General features: G+C 32.3%; 1 protein-coding gene across 1 annotated transcript in view; it reads left to right on the top strand.

Annotated features, from left to right (window-relative positions):
• Positions 1–21,286, top strand: part of LOC114335670 (uridine-cytidine kinase-like 1) — a 65,748-nt gene that overhangs the window by 1,029 nt on the left and 43,433 nt on the right. The gene's annotated exons all lie outside the window — the stretch shown is intronic.

Below are 21,286 nucleotides of genomic sequence, written 5' to 3'. Positions count from 1 at the left end.
TCATTTTATTGATTATTAACATTTTTGTGTTGACAATAATATTTTTGATAGGATTACTCTACAATTGGTTTGTCCACAGTTTTAGTTTTGGTAGAACTATAATACCACGGACGGTTTTTTTTTCCAACAATACGGTCTAACAATGAACATCGTAGCAGCTTATAAGAGTGGATACAGGAGAGAGGAATATGACTATCAGTGGGTAAGAGATAGTCTAAATTTACCAACACTTGAGTCAAGGAGGACATTGTTAGATTTATGCTTCCTACACAAAGTTATTAAGACTTTCATAGATTGTCCTCAATTGATATCACTTTTTAGTCTTAAAGTTCCTAGTAGAAGCAACAGACAATCAGAAATCTTTTCAGTGCCATTTCACCACACTAATTTTGGTATAAATGAACCGACTACACGATTGGTTCGGAGTACTAATAGCCTGACAAGACAAATGGATATTTTTGACTCCAAAATTGGTTTGTTCAAAAAACAACTAAGGGGTATCTTACAATAAGTTTGTTGTAGTTCTGTATTGTTCTTACAATATGTTTGTTTGTATTATTCTGATGTGTTTATTATTTTAATAATTTATTATTGTTGAGGTGTAACTTGTAAAAGTCTTGTTGTGTGTAAAACTTGTAAATGGATGCCGTAAATAAATAAATAAATAAATAATAATAATGAATAAAATGTTTTATATTGTTTTTTGAAGTTATACTTCTTTACCGGCGATAGAGGGTGAATTTTTATATGTTAAAACCTATCAGCCCGGCGCATGCGCATTATAACTTTGTTCTGATTGGATGTTCAAATGACATGTCAAAAATTATCCGATATGGCAGCTGTAGGACAGCTGTGGTTTGGAGGTAAAGGTAAAGGTAAACAAATGTATAATATATTAGTTTTATTGTTCTGAGGACAGAAACAAAAAAGTTTATATTATTGTAGTGACTTTTAAATAGTTTTTAAAAGCAACAGGTACGTAATAATTGTTAATGTATCATGGGTATAAACCTACCTATTTGATCTGCCAAAATACATAGTATGTAATACTTTTATTTATATAATTTGATTACCATCAAAATTTCTATCAATATTCACCTAATATATTGTTTTCTTACTCTATGTTTTGTTGTATTTTTTCAATTCTAAATCATTTCAATTCAAAATTAAAATAATTTGATCAATTTTCAAAATATGTATCAAAATATCACAAGTTTAATCCGTTTAGTTAGTCGATCTTCGTAAATATCCCATTCGGCATCCCATCAAGCTTGCTCAAGTACTGTGCATTTAATTTAGCTCGGCCATTATTTCTCATCTTTAACAAGTCTTTAGCTAGTGGAAGCTTTCCAAATGTTTGGAAGACCAGTTTCCTATTGCCCTTACACAAAACAGGTGACAAAAGTCTTGTGTCCAACTATAGACCTATTAGTATCCTAAACTCTATTCCTAAACTATTCGAATCACTTGTCTGCGATTTCCTTACACCCTCCTTGAACGGTGTTCTATTGGAACAGCAGTTTGGTTTCAGGCGCCATAAGTCAACTGAACTCAATTTGCTGACATATACTAACTTCTTACTGAACGCCTTGGACGAAGGACTACAGGTGGACGCCCTGTACACCGACTTCTCTAAGGCTTTCGACAGAGTTAATCACAATATTCTATTAGAAAAATTGCAGCGATTAGGGATACATGGTTCACTTCTGCTGTGGCTTAGGGAATATCTTCTGGACAGAAAACAAATCGTCAAGCTCTACAGCTATTTTTCCTACGAAATAGTTGTCCCTTCGGGTGTACCGCAGGGATCTCATCTTGGACCTTTGTTGTTTAATGTTTTTATTAACGATATAAAAGACTGTTTCCAATATGCGAAATTTCTTTTATTTGCTGACGATGTTAAGTTTTACTGCCACATTAGGAATCCACTCGACTGTTTAAGGCTTCAGTCCGATTTGAATCGGTTGAATGAATGGTGCAGCAACAATGACATGGTTCTCAACTCCTGCAAATGTTTTCACATTTCATTCACGCGTTCGAAAAGTCCTATCTCTTTCACATACAAAATAGGTGATATAAATATCACAACAGTCACATCCATAAAAGATCTTGGAGTTACACTTGACTCTGGACTATCTTTCAATATTCATATAAGCAATATCATCTCAAAATCGCTTCAACTGTTAGGTTTTATTAAAAGATGCTCCCAAGACTTTAAGCAGTTGAGATCGTTTAAACTGTTGTACTGTGCAATGGTGAGGCCAATCGTGGAATATGCATCTTGCGTCTGGTCACCCGCCTATGAGACATACAACTGTAAGATTGAAAGGATCCAGCACCTATTCCTTAGGTTCGTCGCATTCAAAACAAACCGTAGAGACTGGAATTATATGGATCTTGAACTAGAACTTAACATTGACACCTTATCAAGCAGACGGAAAAAGAAGGACATGTACATGTTGTATAATATTATAAATTCAATTCACGACTGCCCTGAGCTCCTGGAGGAAGTAGGTTTACATATTCCCTCCAGAATCACACGTTCAAGATCTACGTTTCATACTCCCATCAGCAGAACTAACTTCACTGCAAATTCTTTCATCTTGAGGGTTTCTAGACAGGCAAATGCTTGCTCCAATTGTGTGGATTTCTTTGCGGATAGTTCGCGATTTTTAAAAACGCTAAAGGATTGCACCCTCTAGTTTTATGTTCTTGAATATTTTAAACTTGTGATTATATATCTTTACCTGTTATTTTTACTTTTTGACTTGCTTTATTGTCGTAGTGTTTATTGTATCTTATTGTATTTTACGTATATTTGTAATATTTTGTTAGTTCTTCATATCTTCTGTAATGTTTTATTGCAATGAGCTTTGCTCGTAAATATATATAAATAAATAATGACACATAGTGTCCGTGGCTAAGCGTTGAAGGCGAAATAATTCCAATACCAACCGCGCTTATCAGCGCTGGTTCGAGTCCCAATAGAAACTTTCTTTTTTGTTTTTTTTTTAATACATTTTATGATTGTAAGTATATTTATTATATAATTGTATTTTCAGAAAATACGTATTTAGTTAAAAATTTTTTCGACAATTAATGTTCAGACATCATTTGTGGCTTGTTTAATGTATTTGTGTGTGTTTTATTCTTTTATTATTTTAATTTTTGGCACTGTTCTAATAAAAATGTTTGAGAAGTAGTAAGTATAAATTAGTTTAATGTTTAAACGAAATATAAATAAAAAGTATATTAATTTCGTTTAAATCATATAATAGAAGTATAACTTCTTACGTGCGTACAAAGTACACACACATTCTTTTTTTTTTTGTTGAATGCATAATTTTTAAGGTATTCACAAAAAAGTCTGAAAAGGTGACTGGCAAATTTTCAACCACAAATAACTCGAAAAGTATTGAGTTTTCAAAAAAATATATAGAACAGGTTTTACTTAGAATTAGGTACTCTAGCCACTTCTGTGGTTATTTGGACCAAAAAATTTTCCACCCCTGAGAAGGGGTAGGAACCACCCCAAGATAAAAGCACACATCAGCATAAGGTAGACTTTGAATTAGGAGATAAGTATGTAGAGTCTATTCCCAAAATTTCATTAAAATCCATGCAGTAGGATAGAAGTCAGAGGTAATACCCTGTTTTTGCTGTCATTGACTGGAGTATCATGTTTTTGAGTGGTTTAAGTGTTTAAAATATGGCCGAGGAGATATCGAAGATGATCCCTACTGGGTAACTGTTCCACATAAAAAATGGATGGAAATATAAAAAAACACAGTAATTTGGATTGATCTGACCAAGTTCAAGATTGTCTTTCTTAGATTCTATACTAGGTTCGCTTTCAAGATGCAGTAGAAATAAACAAACCAAGACACGTTAAATGCTACATAGGAGCACTCCCGAATCATAATTTTCAATGTATAAACTTTGAAACTCATGATTTGGGATTACAATGTATATACATTGTAAATTATGATTCGGGAGTGCTCCTATGTAGCATTTAACGTGTCTTGGTTTGTTTATTTTTACTGCATCTTGAAAGCGAACCTAGTGTAGACAAGTATAGGATTCAAGTGTTGGATCATCTGTCTTAATCGCCATCAAACTTCTATTTCGTTCCTAAGGTGAAATCTGAATTAAAAAGAACAATATTTGAATCCATATAAACTCTGAAAGACAAGTCTGGCGCTCTTATAGGGCATAAGAACAATGAGAAGAAGAAGATAAACTCTGAAAGACAAAACACATTCTGATGAGATAACAAATGAAGACTTCAAGCACTGCTTAACAATGCAACATTCGCATGGAGTAGTATATGGTAGAGGAATATAAATTATTGAAGATGCTAATAGGTAAGTATACAATGAATCTGAATAAAATGTTTTACTATGCGAGTTTTATTATTAGTCCAAGTAATGAAGCTTAAAATAGTACAAAACCTCGCAATTTTTACAGAATGGATCGATCTGCTTGAACATTTTAGAATAAGGAGTGGATAGTCCAATGATCAAAATCTATATGATGCCGAAAGGCGCTTTTACCATGGGGGTGGTTGCCACCCCATCTCGGGGGTGGAAATTTTTATTATATTTTGACCACAAAAGTTAGTAAAAACATTCATTCTAAGCAAAAAACGTTCTATACATTTTTTTGATAAAATTAATAGTTTTTGATTTATTCGCTATCGAAAGTGTTAGTTTTATATCGAAAAAATCAATGTTTTTAACAAGTTTTCTGCTAATAACTCCAAAAGTTTTCGTTTTATCAAAACAACTTTACTTAACAATAATGTACCTTTTGAAAAAATAAACAGAACCGTTTTTTTAATTGGTCTAAGACCAATAGTAATTGAGCTATACTTTATTATATGTTAGCTCTTCTTCGTCAAATGCTAAATATTGTAGTTTCAAAGTCAAAAGATAGGAAAACTATGCATTTTTCGAGGATAACTGGTTCAAACTAATTTAAAGTATTTAACCCTTTGACTGCGGGAACCTCATCCAGCTCGAGGCACTTTAGGTGGGCGGTTCACGCCCATTCATTCAGAAACCATCTGATGACAATATATTTTATATTTTATTTACGTTATATTTTGTCTATACGCAAATAATCGCTAACCGCAGCGAAGCGGTTAGCCCTGTTGCATATATATGCGTTTCCCGCACATCTCGTGCACTACTGAAATTACGCAAATATGCGGTTCCCGCAGTCAAGGGGTTAAAGATATCTATCTCCAGAAATAAAAAAAGTATCTAGCTCAAAACTTAAGAGACTTATAATGAAAAGAATATCAGTCCCTATTTTTTTCAGCGAAAAAGTGATCGAATGCAACCCCCTAATCAGCATCCTAATTAAAATTAGTCATTGACCTTATTTGGGAGCGTTCAAGTATTACGTAACACGATTTTTGAAATTTTTTGGGCCCCCTCCCCCCTACGTAACGCACTCTAATGGGCGTTTAACTATTGCGTAACGCAATTTTTGAAGATTTTTGACCCCCCCCCTACCTGCGTTTTCGTTACTTATGCATTATTAATAGGTTCTAGAAGTTTGACCGGCTTAGAGTGACTAGTTTTAAAAAAAAATGGAGTTAAAAACTAATAACGAATTTTTGTAGTTTGGAAAGAAATGGCTTTTTCTTCAGAATAGAAAGATTAGCGTCAGCAATACGAAAAAATGTTTAAATATGAAATTGTAGCTTATTTAATTTCCAAGAACCTGGTTTGCAAAAAATTGAGTGAGCTATTGACAATTAAAACTTGTAATAACATGCAAAAACAACCTTTACCAATCCTTTCAAAGTCACCTCTTTTTGCGACTAAGGATTTTAAAAAGATTTAATATTAATAGGCTTATAGATCTTGTAAAAACCTACACAATTCTTTTTTATCAAACTTTCTAGAATAAAAAATAAAAAAGTTGCGGTTAAAAAATCAATATATTTTTTTGAAAAAAAAAAGGAGAAATCCAATTGGAAGCTTAATAATCTAAATTCGCGGTGATTTTAGTCATTGCTTATTCATTCTTCTCTATTTTTTTATGTATTACTAATAGATTATAGAAGTTTGACTGGCTTAGAATGATTAGTTTAAAAAAACTGGAGTTAAAAGCGAATAAGGAATTTTTCTATTTTGGTAAAAAATGCCATTTTCTTCAGAATAGAAAGATTATCCTCAGAGATACAAAAAAAAATTTTAAATATGAAATTGTAGGTTATTTAATTCTAAAGAATTTGGTTTGAAAAAATTTTTTCTACGCCAAAAATTGAGTGAACGTAAATGAGTATATTAAAAAACATTGATTTTTTCGATATAAATCCAACACTTTCTATAGCGAATAAATTGAAAACTATTAATTTTATCAAAAAAATGTATAGAACATTTTTTGCTTAGAATGAATGTTTTTATCAACTGTTGTGGTCAAAATATAATACAAAAATTTCCACCCTCGAGATGGAGTGGCAACCACCCCCATGGTAAAAACGCCTTTCGGCATCATATAGATTTTGATCCTTGGATTATCCACTACTTACTCTCAAATTTTCAAGCAAATCGATCTATTCTGTAAAAATTGCCAGGTGAAAAACTTCGGTCTCTGGACTATATTTGATAGTCACACCTTGTATTTCTTAGTACAATTTTTTTAATGTTATGACAAATGTATTTAATATGTACAATATCAGTATTGTTGATAATACATTGTCAATAGCTATTTATTGTATAATGTTTTATTACAATATCTTTTTTTTTTTTGTAATTATATATGAAATTTTAAATTAAACACATATCAGTATCTCATTTGTTTGATTTATTTAATAATAACATTCAAACAATCTCTTTAATTAAATATAAAATTTTCCACATAGTATTATATACTATAGATCTACAAATGGGAATTTTTTATCTCTTATGGAAAACTTCTTAATATGTATTAATTAAAAAAAATCAATTATTCGTAATAAATATGTATGTTGTATATCTTTTATGTAAAGTGAACTAGTACTCAACTAATCTATCTATGTATCTATCGATCTATTGCGCTTCATTTGTCCAAAGTTGAACATAGGCCTCCCCCTTATTTTTCCACTCTTCTCGGTTCAGTGCCAATCCTGCCCATCTGGTCCCTGCGTATATTTTTACGTCATCCGACCATCTCATTGGTGGTCTGCCTCTTCCTCTTTTGTCCCAAGGTCTCCAGTGAGTTATCGCTATCGCTTCATTGCATCTTCCATCACTTTGTCGGCATCACTTTGTCTGCTGTTGTGTCCTGCAAATTTCCATTTGAGAGTAGCTGCATGTTTGTTTACATCTTTCACTTTAATGTTATTTCTGATTCCATGTATTTTTCTTTCTATCACTTATGTTGATACCCAGCATCTGCCTTCCCATTGCCCTTTGAGTTTTGGCTATCTTTTCCATGTTTTCCTTTGTGAAGGTTTATGTCTGTGAGTCTGTGCTCCATATGTAAGTACTGGTAGAACACATTGATTATATGTATACAACCATGTGAGTCTTATTCTACTTTTTATCTCTGCTGTTTGATTTTCTTTACTCAGTTTTATTATTTGCCCTAGGTATATGTACTCCTTGACTTTCTGCATTGTACTTGTTCCTATTTGCATGATTTCGTTGTCATCTCCTACGTTTGTCATATATTTAGTTTTTGTGAAGTTCATTTTTAGACCTGTCCCGTTTGCTTCCTTGTCCAGTTGTGTCATCATTTGGTTAAGATATTTCATATTGTCCGATATCACCATTATGTCAGCTGCATGTCTCAGGTTATTCAGCAGTTGTCCATTGATGTTGATTCCTTTGTTGTGCCAATCAAGTTTTTTGAATATATCTTTAGTACATGTGCAAATCATTTTTGGGATATTGTGTCACCTTGCCTAATTCCTCTATTTATTTTTATTGGTTTGGTGTTTTGGTGTGGATGGTTTACCGTGATTGTTGCTTTTTCGTAGATGTTTTTTAACCTTTCTGTGTATCGACAGTCGAACCTTCCATTTGAAGGGTCAGAGGGAAAAACAATGAATGTAAATTTTTGGTCATTTTGCGATTTTTGTGCAATCTGTTAGCTTAGGAGGAGTACTATCAACCTGTGAATAGACAAGGGGAAATAAAGATGATAATCATCTTAAAATCACGTCACAAGATTGGACGCAAGGGGTAAAAACAATGAATATGTACTTGATGAAAGGGTTGCGAGTCCATTATACAATTGGATATAGTAATTGAGTCAATACTCGCAATCTTTAGTTTGTATTTTTTATTAGTTGTTATATAATCATGGGGCAACCGGTTTCGAGTCTTACAATATATGACTCACCATCAGGCCCAGTACAAAAAGTCTTCTCAATACAAACTACAAGATAACAGCCATTGAAACTGTTCCACAGCTAAAGATGTACCTGGAAGTCACCAGCCCCATAAGAAGAGTTGACCAATCAAACATCCCTTAGTCTCTTAAATTGTTAGTTATGTTCAATTTGGAACCTGGCAAAAATTTTTTTTCTGTGTTCCCAGTGGTGTATGTTATTTATCATCAACAGTTGTTTTTTGTCTGATTTAGCAGTTGTTTTTGTATGTTTTATGTTGAAAAAGTGTAAAAACATTTAATAATTTAATAATGGGACATCACTCACAAAATTTCACATGCACAAATTTTAAAAAAATTGTTTTTTGGTTGCCAGAGACTTTTTGTTATTTTTTATATCATAAAAATAACAAAAATATTGTTATTTTTTATGTCATAAAATATGACATAAAAAATAACAAAAAGTCTCTGGCAACCAAAAAACAATTTTTGAAGTTATACTTCTTTACCGGCGATAGAGGGTGATTTTTTTATATGTTAAAACCTATCAGCCCGGCGCAGGCGCATTATAACTTTGTTCTAATTGGATGTTCAAATGACATGTCAAAAATTATCCGATATGGCAGCTGTGGTTTGGAGGTAAAGGTAAAGGTAAACAAATGTATAATATATTAGTTTTATTGTTGTGAGGACAGAAACAAAAAAGTTTATAATATTGTAGTGACTTTTAAATAGTTTTTAAAAGCAACAGGTACGTAATAATTGTTAATGTATCATGCGTATAAACCTACCTATTTGATCTGCCAAAATACATATTATGTAATACTTTTATTTATATAATTTGATTACCATCAAAATTTCTTCAATATTCACCTAATATATTGTTTTTTTTACTCTATGTTTTGTTGTATTTTTTCAATTCTAAATCATTTCAATTCAAAATTAAAATAATTTGATCAATTTTCAAAATATCACAAGTTTAATCCGTTTAGTTAGTCGATCTTCGTAAATAATGACACATAGTGACCGTGGCTAAGCGGAGAAGGCGAATGAATTCCAATACCAACCGCTCTTTTCAGCGCTGGTTCGAGTCCCAATAGAAACTTCCTTTTTTTTTTGTTTAATACATTTTATGATTGTAAGTATATTTATTATATAATTGTATTTTCAGAAAATACGTATTTAGTTAAAAAATTTTTCGACAATTAATGTTCAGACATCATTTGTGGCTTGTTTAATGTGTTTGTGAGTGTTTTATTCTTTTATTATTTTAATTTTTGGCACTGTTCTAATAAAAATGTTTGAGAAGTAGTAAGTATAAATTAGTTTAATATTTAAACAAAATATAAATAAAAAGTATATTAATTTCGTTTAAATCATATAATAGTGATGTCCCATTATTAAATTATTAAATGTTTTTACACTTTTTCAACATAAAACATACAAAAACAACTGCTAAATCAGACAAAAAACAACTGTTGATGATAAATAACATACACCACTGGGAACACAGAAAAAAATTTTTTGCCAGGTTCCAAATTGAACATAACTAACAATTTAAGAGACTAAGGGCTGTTTGATTGGTCAACTCTTCTTATGGGGCTGGTGACTTCCAGGTACATCTTTAGCTGTGGAACAGTTTCAATGGCTGTTATCTTGTAGTTTGTATTGAGAAGACTTTTTGTACTGGGCCTGATGATGAGTCATATATTGTAAGACTCGAAAACGGTTGCCCCATGATTATATAACAACTAATAAAAAATACAAACTAAAGATTGCGAGAATTGACTCAATTATTATATCCAATTGAATATGTACTTGTTTAATTTGTTTCTCTGGACAAGAATTGGACATTGCCGTCTTACACATGGTTACCTGATGAGCCAGGGAAATCCTCCTTGGTGTCATACCTGCAACACTCGTGTCACCATCAAACACATACTAGTTGAGTGCCAGCTATACACGAACACCCGAAGACAACTAAAGTGGATGAAGACCAAACCGCCACTCTTAGTGATAATAGTAACTTTAATAATGTGATAATGATTCTCAAAGACTCTCGGTTATACTACGCCATATAAATGTTGTTTTTTATCATTTTGCTGATATTGTAATTTCTTAATTTAAATTCTTTATTTTCTTAATTCTTGTAATTTAAACATACTGTAAACCTTACTTTTGTAACCGTGTCAATGGCCTGCGTTGCTGAGACACGTTAATTTAAATAAAAAAAAAATTGTTTCTCATTTTACCGAAAATGCTTGCAGATAGACATTCATCGTTCTCCCCCTGAGCCTTCATTATTTATTAGCGAGGATTGTATGGCCCAGTGTTCAATACTGTAAAGTAAGTAAACTGGATATTATTAAGGAGTGCAGGTTTTTATGACTGGTGATTTGTATGGTCTGTGTCTGGGACTTATTTTTTCCTGATGTTCATGTTGAAAACTGTAAAATATGTGCTTGGAATAATACTAAAAAATAAAAAAATAGGTATGTAGAAGAAATACTAACATTAAAAGATATCATAGATAAGGCGGCAAAACTGAAATTCAGATGGGTGGGTCATCTGGCAAGGAGAAGGTTTGTAGAGAGACAAAAAAGAATGTGTGTGTACTTTGTACACACGTAAGAAGTTATACTTCTATTATTATGATTTCAACGAAATGAATATACTTAACAGGTTATTTGTATTTTATTTAAATATTAAACTAACTTTCTTTACCTACCACTTTAAATTTTTTTTTTATTAAAACGATACCAAAAATATAAAAAAATATGAATCGTCCGGGATTTGAACTCGGGACCTTTTGATCTCCGCTCACACGCTCTACCACTGAGCTATATCTCTTTTGATTTGACAGGTTACAAGATTTCTCATACATACTGACAAATTTAATACAAAAATACTTTAAATATACTTACTATTTTTATAAAATATCTTATTCCCGAGGAAGACCAATCCAAAGACACAAAAATTATAATAAATAATACATTTACTAAAAACACTAATATATTCTTTTCACACCTTTTTTTGCACTGATATATTTATACATAACTTGAAAGATTCAGCAACTAAACGGCATATTGTCTGTGTGCGCATGCGCGCAGTATTATGAAATTTTACTCTCAATCGCGCCTAAAGAAGTATAACTTCAAAAAATATTGTAGAAAAGATCCAAAAAGTTTAAAAGAGAAACTTAGGATAATCTCCGATCAGATAGTCTTCCTCTATCTTTTCTCCTATAAGACGATGTAGTGGTGTCATGTACATAATTTGTTTGACTGTGTCTGTCCAATTATCTCTTTCCTCTGTGTTTTGTTTTCCTTCGGAGAATGAGTAACCAGTCATGTCCTTTATTTGGTCTGACCATGCTACTGGAGATCTTCCTCTGGACCTTTTTCCCCGCTATGTTGTCTTCAACTATCATTTGTTCCACGCCTTCTCTTCTTCTAGTTATATGTCCAAAATATCTCAGTATATTTTGGTTGAAAGTTGTGATGAATCTAGTGTTTGTGTTAAGTTCTTCTAGTATTGAATTATTTGTGCGATGTGCAGTCCACAGTATGTGCAAGATTCTATGGTAGACCCACATTTCCAATGTCATTATACATTTCGAAACAGCTTCTTCGATGGTCCATGTTTCTGAATCGTAGTTGGTGATAAGAAATATTAATACTTGAACAAGTCGTAATTTTGTGTTTTTGTATTTTTTGTGATTTTTGTTGTTTTTTAAGTATATCAGTATTTTACTTTTATTTTTCATTATCTATCCCAGTTTCATTTATTATTTTGTCATTTTGATACGCCTTCATGATTTCATAAGTTTGTTTTTCCGGCATAACTTATTATTTTGTCATTTACATCGAAGCATTGTTTACAAATTGAATATGATGAACGTAATTTTTTAGATAAAGTAATGTATTTATGTCTATAAATATTTTGGTTATGGAAATTGGGTAGACGGTATTTACATTGCAATTTAGATAAAGATTTCACGCGAGGAACGAGTTTTTTTAAATGTTATAATCTAAACTACAACTTTTAATAATAAATATAATCTCTAATAATATTAAATACAATAATATAGTATTCAACAAAACATTTAATAAAAATATTGAAGTTTGTGGCATTGATATTGATGTCAATGGCACCAAAATATCTGTGGTTAGTATTTATCGTCCAGGTAGCATTGCAGTCACAGTGAACGACTATGTTTCTCTTTTTCAACAAATTCCGCATAATTTTATTATTGGTGGCGACTTTAACGCCCATCATGGAGCCTGGGGCTCTATAAACAATGATCATAGCGGTAACATACTCATGGAAGCTTTAGAATACTTCGACAACTTTATCATTGCAAATGACGGATCTCCTACCAGAGTATCTGCCCCTGGCTCTCCTCCATCATGTGTTGATCTTACCCTCATTTCGTCCAACTTTAGCTCACAATTCTCTTGGTCTGTTAAAGCAGATACGTATGGCTCTGACCATTATGCTATCACATTTGTGTTACAACAACTCAGAATTGATAATATTAATATTACCCCCATTCATAAATGGTCTATGCGAGAAGCTGATTGGGCATTGTTTCAAACAAAAATTGATAAAGATTTCTCCGAGATTCCGCTTTTCAACAATACTAACGAAATGATTAACTTTATCACCAATTCAATGACATCCTCGGCGGATTCAGCTCTTAAAAAAACTTACCCCTTCTCTCCTAAAAAGGCTCCTCATCCCCCTTGGTGGGATGAGGAATGTCAACAGTTAGTTACCCAAAGGAAGGAAGCTTACAAAACGTACAAGCGCAATATGATAACTTCAAATTATATCAATGTAAAAAAAATAGATGCGCTCTGCAAAAGAACCTTTAAATTGAAAGCCAAACAGGCTTGGGCCGACTATTGTACTCAACTTAATAGGAATTCAAATCCCTCGGAAATTTGGCGCCGGATTAATAGATTTCAAAAGAAGAAAAATGATATCCAACCATGTAAAATATAAATATAAAATGTAAAAAATGTAAAAATATAAAAAAAAAATATCTGTAATCCCATCAGGAAAAAACGACCTGGATTAGTCACTAGAGGCCAGGTCATATGTATAAATAATAAATAAAAAAAAAAAAAAAAAAAATCCAACCATGTGAAGAAGATGAGGCGGAAATACTTTTTCATAAATTAGCTCCAAGTTTTGTTAGTCCTTACATTCACTACACACCCACCAGCAATCATGATCATTCTCTTCTAGCCCCAGTTACAGAGTTAGAATTTAATATCAAATCGTCAAAACTTACCGCTCCAGGCTTAGATGGCATCAATTACATGATGATTAAAAAGCTCCCTGACTCGGCGAAACACTTTCTTTGCAAAATATATAACAATATACTTTCAGGAGATACGGATTACCCCTCACTAAAACAGTGTCTAATTATTCCTATTCCTAAGGTCAGTGACAACAAAGCTCTGCGACCCATTTCTCTAATGTCTTGTGTATTAAAAACTTTGGAAAGAATTATCAAACTCAGATTAGAATGGTGGTTAGAAAATAATAACATCCTCCCCCAATCCCAGTTTGGTTTTCGGCGAGGTAAAGGTACTCTCGACTGTGCAGCCAATCTTGCAACGGAAATTCAGTTGGCTTTTTCAGAAAACCATTATTCAGCTGCCTTATTTTTAGATATCTCTAGTGCTTATGAAAGCGTGCTGTTGGATTGTTTATATGAAAAGTTAACATACATCCATATACCACCACAATTTGCATTTGTTCTTATTAATATGTTCCTCAGACGACAGATCTTTATAAAATGCAATACAAATACTCTAGGTCCTAGAGAGGTTAACTCTGGTCTGCCACAGGGGTCGGTGTTGAGCCCGCTTCTATTTAATATCTATACCCTCGATGTTCACAACCTTGGTATGAACGCAAGAATTTTACAATATGCTGACGATTTTTCTATATACACTACTCATAAAAACTACTCTCAATGTGTTAGTAATCTTAAGTATATAGTGCATTGCTGCTTTAAATACTTTCCTGAACAGGGATTAGAAATATCACCTCATAAATCTGCTATTGTATTTTTTACCAGACACCAATTGCCAGAACTTAATAGCCTTACAATTCAAAATCACACTATACCTGTTTGCAAAACATACACATATTTGGGTATCACATTTGATTGCAAACTGACCTGGTCTGATCACATATCAAGATGCATTAAGAAAAGTGAAAAAAGTCTTAATATCCTAAGAGCAATTAACAGATTTCATTGGGGCGCTGACCCTAACATTAACTTGATTTTCTACCGAGCATACACTCGATCTATCCTAGATTATGGTTGTTTCTTGTATGGATCAGCCACTAATTCCAGACTTTCACAAATAGATAGGGTACAGTTCAAGGCTCTACGCATTGTTCTTGGTGCATTTAAATCCACTCCCACAGCTGCGCTCCTTGCAGAGTGTGGCGAACCCCCCATGCAACTTCGACGACAGTTACTAGCTGAAAAATTCGTCGTTAAACAAAAACGATTTACACACAACGACCTTATTAAAAATTTAGGCATCTTAACTGCATATAGCTACACTAATAAATACTGGCACAACAGAAACTGTCCCCCTCTAGCTGATGCATTTGCAACAGTCTCAAACATCGAACTACGTGATGATTCTGGTTTGCCGTTCTTCACGGCTAAATTCGATATATGTCTTACACAACCAAATATTATTTTTCCAGAATATAATGATAACCCAGCAATTAATAACATATCTATGCAAATAGAATTAGAGAAATTAGGTAATGTACATAAATTTTTTACAGACGGATCCAAATCCCCTACTGGAACAGGATGTGCAGTGTACAGGGAAAACACAAACGAAAGTTTGTTGTTTAAACTAAACAAAAACTCTACAATCTTTACAGCAGAGGCACTTGCTATATTTAAGGCTTTGGATTGGGCAAACAATTCACTGCTACCCTTGTCAAACTTGGCTATAATATCGGATTCGAAATCTGTTTTATCAGCTCTGGTGTACCCGGTTACCTCCATATACAATAACTCAATAATCGTGGAAATTTTGACAACCTTAAGAGCCTTAGATTATAAACAGATAAATACATTCTTCATATGGGCCAAAGGGCATTCCTCCATAACGGGAAACGAAACAGCTGACAAACTGGCAAAAAGAGCTATCACTGATGGCAAAGAAGCCCCCGAATTAACGCTACAAGACGCCTTATCTATATGTAAGCAAAACTTAAGAACTAAATGGGCAGACAAATGGACAACAATTAGATCTAACAATGCATTTCAGTACTGCACGCTTTTTCCAACACTTCCTTCTACAAAGCTTGCTAAAAGAAGCCATCCCAATAGAAAAATTAACACCAAATACATTAGGTGCCTCTTTGGACACGGAGCAGTCAACTCTAAGCTTTATAAGATGAAATTGGCCACATCCCCCCTCTGTGACTGCAGTGACAGTTTTGACGACTTTAATCACTGGATTTTTCAATGCAGTCATAATTCTAATGCCACCTCTTACCTTATTACGGAACTAACGAAACTAAAAATCCCGTTTCCTCAAAATTATCTTTCCATTATGCTGGAGTGCATCCATAATCCCGAAGTAAGAGCTATTTTTTGTAACTTTTTAGGTCGTACGAGGAGATGCTTATAATTTCCTCGACTTTTAGGTCTGTATCAACCAATCCAAATTTTATTCAGTTAGGTATTAAATATATATGTATAGATTTGTAAAAACTGTATTTGTACCAAATAATTGTATTCAGTTACTGTATTTATATGTACAGATTTGTAAAAATTGTATTTGTACCAAATTGTGTTCAGTTATATGTATAGTCTTTTAAATGTTATAAATTTTCGTGGCAAAACGGGTTCTTCCCAAAGCCAATAAACCAAAAAAAAAAAAAATAATAAATAAAAATTTTCCACAATAGCTTAAATATGTTAAAAGTTGGTTCATTTTGTCTCTGTCGTAACATTACAAATCGGTGGTTTAAAAATTGACCCTCGGAGAGAAACATTGATATTCTAATTCCTGTATTGGGACCGTGCAAGTTCGGAAAAGCGACACCTGGTTTCTTCGCTCTGCACTTTTATTCGCACTTTTAATTATATTGGCCAATCATATTAGTCCTGGTTGCTGGATAATTGTCAAGGCCATAGTTCAAAAAAATAATCAGAAGAAAAAATAAGATTCAGGTTATGTTATTAAAACGTAAACAATTGTATGTAGTAAATAAAATTAGTTATTAAAATGCAGTAATGCAAGCAAAATACAATTAATTACATTTACCTTTATATAATAATTGCATATCATATCAATATTGTGGAGCAATATATAATTTTTCTTCTTCATTGACAGTAGATATGAAATATACGTCAATTTGACAATTGCAATTGACAATATGAATTATTTAAAAATGTTACAATATTTCTCCGCTATTCTCGCACGATCGTTTCTCGTATCGCCTCCAAGTACTTGCACACCGCGAATACAAACAGAATGACTTAACGAACACTTAGAAAGCTGGGACCGACAGCTTCACGTGCCCTCCGAAGCACGGTGAAGACTGGATTTGGCCAAAATCTCGCTATTGGATCAAATATGCATTAATAAAATGCCGTGAAAAAGATATGGTATAATAAAATTGCTTTTTTCTCGTTTTTATTTGCTAATAATCTATATGTATAGATAGTGTCGAAAATGTATGATTTTGAATACAGTAATCAAAGATGGCCTTGACCGAGAACTAAAAATAAAATTAATGAGTATAAAACAATGACACCTACTGTAAGTGATTATGCCAACAACCGCGTGTACAAAAAACATATGGAATTTGCACAAAGTTTCAGTACCCAGTTATACTGGATAACAAAAATAAGAAAATGAAGCGACCATATTATGTCCTTATTGTGTCCTTATTTCTTGTCCTAGTTATTGTTATTTTTCTGAACTTAAGAGCTCTTGAAAATGCTCCTTCCGCTTTTTCAGGATTTCTTCTCCCTCACTGACGATTGCCCTGTGTTTGTATTTGCAAATAAGACTTTTTTCACCACTAGGCCAAAGATGGTTTGTAAAATATGATTTTTTTTTTATTCTTTCTAAACTTTTTCATACTTTTATATAAAGAAATTATGTTTAATAGTTTTTATGTATTTGTATTTACTAACATAATATTTATGATATATCTACAACACATTAAAACATAATTATGCACGTATACGAATATAATGTACAAACTAGTTCTTGGTTTACGTCATAAAATTGTAAATTTCAAGATGATTCTGTTGGCACACTCAAACGACCGCGGACTATTACCATTAAGCTTAACATATAAAAACACAACAAATTCTTGACATCATAAAATTTTATCGGAAATAGGATGAACAATTTTATATTTTAAGTATTACTTATTTTACAATAGAAAGCCACACGAAAAACCTAAATTAAAATAATTATTAACTTCCTACATTTTGATGGATTTTAGTTATTTTTAAATGTTTTTAAATAACGCTGTTGATATATTTTTTGTTTTATGCTAATTTTTTGTTTAAAAATAATAAGTATGTTGATTTTCACCATTTTTGCAAAAAAATTTCGTTGTTTTGACTTCTGAGTGATACCAAAAAGTCAAAAATCGTTACCTCGAGAAGCTCATAAGTTAATAAAATCTTTTTGAATTTTTTGTTTTACATGATCCAATGATGAGTTCTGATGTCCATCGCAAAATTCATTTTTTTGAGGTGTCTTTAAAAATTAGCCACCGTTGACTTATTTTAAATATTTTTCCTTTATTTTTTTTTAATATTCTATGAATTGTACTGAATACGCTTATTTAATTAAATAATTAATAGTATTATTAGTAATGTGCTTGAAATGTTGATTTCAAACCTTACGATCCCTACCCCCTTAACCTAGCGAAATGAGTAAAACGAAACGAGTAGTAAAAGAGAACAAAACGAGTTGCTTATCTTATCAACAAGTTGAAATATCGCACTTGATTTCTACCAACTGGCGCAAACGATCGGAATATTGTTGCCGGCGATCGACAAACGCTGTATCCAACCTACGGCATTTGGTGACTGACAAAGGCTGTATGCATCTGACGGACAATCGTCTGGCTTAACGCTGTAGGTAACCTACGGCATTTATTGGAGACCACAGCCTAGCGTATTCAGTATAAATCATCGGACAAAAGAAGTTAAAAATACATTCAAACTTTAGGTTAAGTAAACAACATAATTATTGTTCTGGAAATTTATAAATAGAACTCAATTTACGATTTAAATCGTGTTACTTTAAATCCAAACTCTGTATAGAACATATCGTCGTCGTCACGGCAAAACTCATAAGTCAACTTTTGTCTAAATTGAGTTAAGTGTCTTGACCGATTCATAATATCAATTTTCATAGTCTGGACAAAATAAGTCACTGAATATATGTATAAGTTCAAAATTACCATTTAGGCCAGGGTAATAAGACAAAAATATACCCTGTTCGTGACACTTCAGCAGCCAGGGTACTGAAGCGTTTTTTCGACAAGTAATACCTATAGGAACAAATTGTAACTATTTCCTGCGTAGGATCTGGCGGCCATTTTTATTTATAAACAATTAACTGTCAAAAAATGGCATTTTTCTTTTTTTTTCCAAAACAATGGAAAACAGTGAAACTTATGATTTTTTTAGTACAAATATCTTTGAGATTATGGAAAAAGCTTTAAAATGACATATTAAAAAGTTTGATATACTTATTTATTGTTAATATAATTGCGAAAAAAGGTCGGAATTGCAAAAAAAAATTATTTTCGCAATAACTATTGTAAAAATTAGTGTACAGGTTTGAAATTTTTGTCAAATGAGGGTTCTTTGGTGCTTAATATGTGATAAAAATTTCAAAGCGATTCATTCAATTGTTTAAATTTTATTCGAATTGTTTATCTCAGAGAGCATTTTTTTTGCAATAACATAAGTCAGAAAAAATAACGTTAGAACCATTACAAAGTTGTCAAATGGAAGAGCATGAGCTATATTTTCAACTTGGTTTAAAAAAAGGGAATAAGAAATGCATTTATTAATAATAAATAATTATGCAAAAGTTTCGTAAATCTTTCCTTATAAACTTTTTGGATAACTTTTTCCAAAAAAATTAACTTTTTTACCCTGTTTTAAGTGCACAACTATCAAGTACATAATGTTATTTATATCATAATTGATAAGAAATTTTAATAAATATATATAATTTCTTAAATGACAAAATAAAAAGTTTATAAGGAAAGATTTACGATACTTTTGCATAATTATTTATTAATAATAAATGCATTTTTTATTCGCTTGTTTTAAACCAAGTTGAAAATATAGCTCATGCTCTTTCATTTGACACCTGTGGAATGGTTCTAACGTCATTTTTTTCGGACTTATGTTATTGCAAAAAAAGCTCTCTGGTATAAACAATTTGAATAAAATTTAAACAATTGAATACATCGCTTTGAAATTTTTATCACATATTAAGCACCAAAGAACATTTATGTGACAAAAATTTCAAAGCTATACACTAATTTTTACAATAGATATTGCGAAATTAATTTTTTTGCAATTCAGACCTTTTTTCACAATTATATGAACAATAAATGAGTATATCAAACTTCGTAATACTTCATTTTAAAGCGTTTTCCATAATCTCAAAGATATTTGTACTAAAAAAACCATAAGTTTCACTCTTTTCCATTGATTTGAAAAAAAAAAGGGGAAAATGCCATTTTTTGACACTTAATTGTTTATAAATAAAAATTGCCACCAGATCCTACGCAGGAAATAGTTACAATTTGCTCTTATAGGTATTACCTGTCGAAAAAACGCTTCAGTACCCTGGCTGCTCGAGTGTCATGGGAAAAACCTTATTACCCTGGACTAATTGTGTTGTCAGGTAGAAGTCACTAAATGTTCGTTTTCTCAGATCTGTTATTTTGAATTAGTGACTTTTGCCGCGACGACGAGGACGCTATACAAAATACAGTTTAATGCTTTTTAAAGCCATATATTATTGTGTCCAAACTCTGTTTTTATATCCAAAAATGTAAAAACGACCGGTCGTTTGTAATATTTTATAATGTCCAATAAAAACAGCATGAGTCATAGGATTTACCGATTTATAATATAATTCAATATTTTATTAGCAATGCAAACAGGTATACGTGACACTTGTCTCGTTGGAGTAGAAAAACTAAAAGTAGGAATAATTATTATAGTTATAGCTAAACCTGAATGTCATTAACTTGGTTTTTGGGTCAATGCCGAACTACTACACAGCTACCTACAATTTTTAAGCCAGACACACTTTTAGAATTTGATATACAAAAATAGCATTTTTGCCGTTTGTGGAATGAAAAAATGTTGTATTGAATGCATGAATGTTGGCGTACTATGTACCTATGAATGAGATTAGTGTTGTTTGCCTATCAGAGGAGTGCATTTAGCACAAAATAAATCGATTTTTAAATACAGCTCCTAGAGACTTACAACTTTTTGCATTGTGTTCAGGATGATGTCAGGAAAAAAGTCTACAATAGAAAAATGGGTGGAAATGCATAATTGCACTTTAAAGTGCAAAAAATGCATCCAAAAGTGCATAAGCATGTCAAAATCAGTATACTAGGGGCCAGATTTTGTTATTCGGGGATTTTTGGGGTCACTGAAAATGAATACGCCATCAGAACTGCCCCGCGGATCACCTGGTGTTCAAGTCCACTGCAAGGGACGTCATCTTATGGAATTTCTAGGGTTTTCGGCATTAAATTGATGCAAATGGATTACTCATCGGTTTTTTAGGTCGCTAAACACGAATATGCCATCAGAATTGACCTCCGGAGTACCTGGTGTCCAGAGTAACTACTAAGGCACGTCATCTTCTGGAGTTTCGAGGGTCTT

The sequence above is a fragment of the Diabrotica virgifera genome, chromosome 2 (assembly GCF_917563875.1).
Source record: "Diabrotica virgifera virgifera chromosome 2, PGI_DIABVI_V3a".
Classification (NCBI taxonomy): domain Eukaryota; kingdom Metazoa; phylum Arthropoda; class Insecta; order Coleoptera; family Chrysomelidae; genus Diabrotica; species Diabrotica virgifera.
This window is presented reverse-complemented; position numbering and strand designations above follow the sequence as displayed.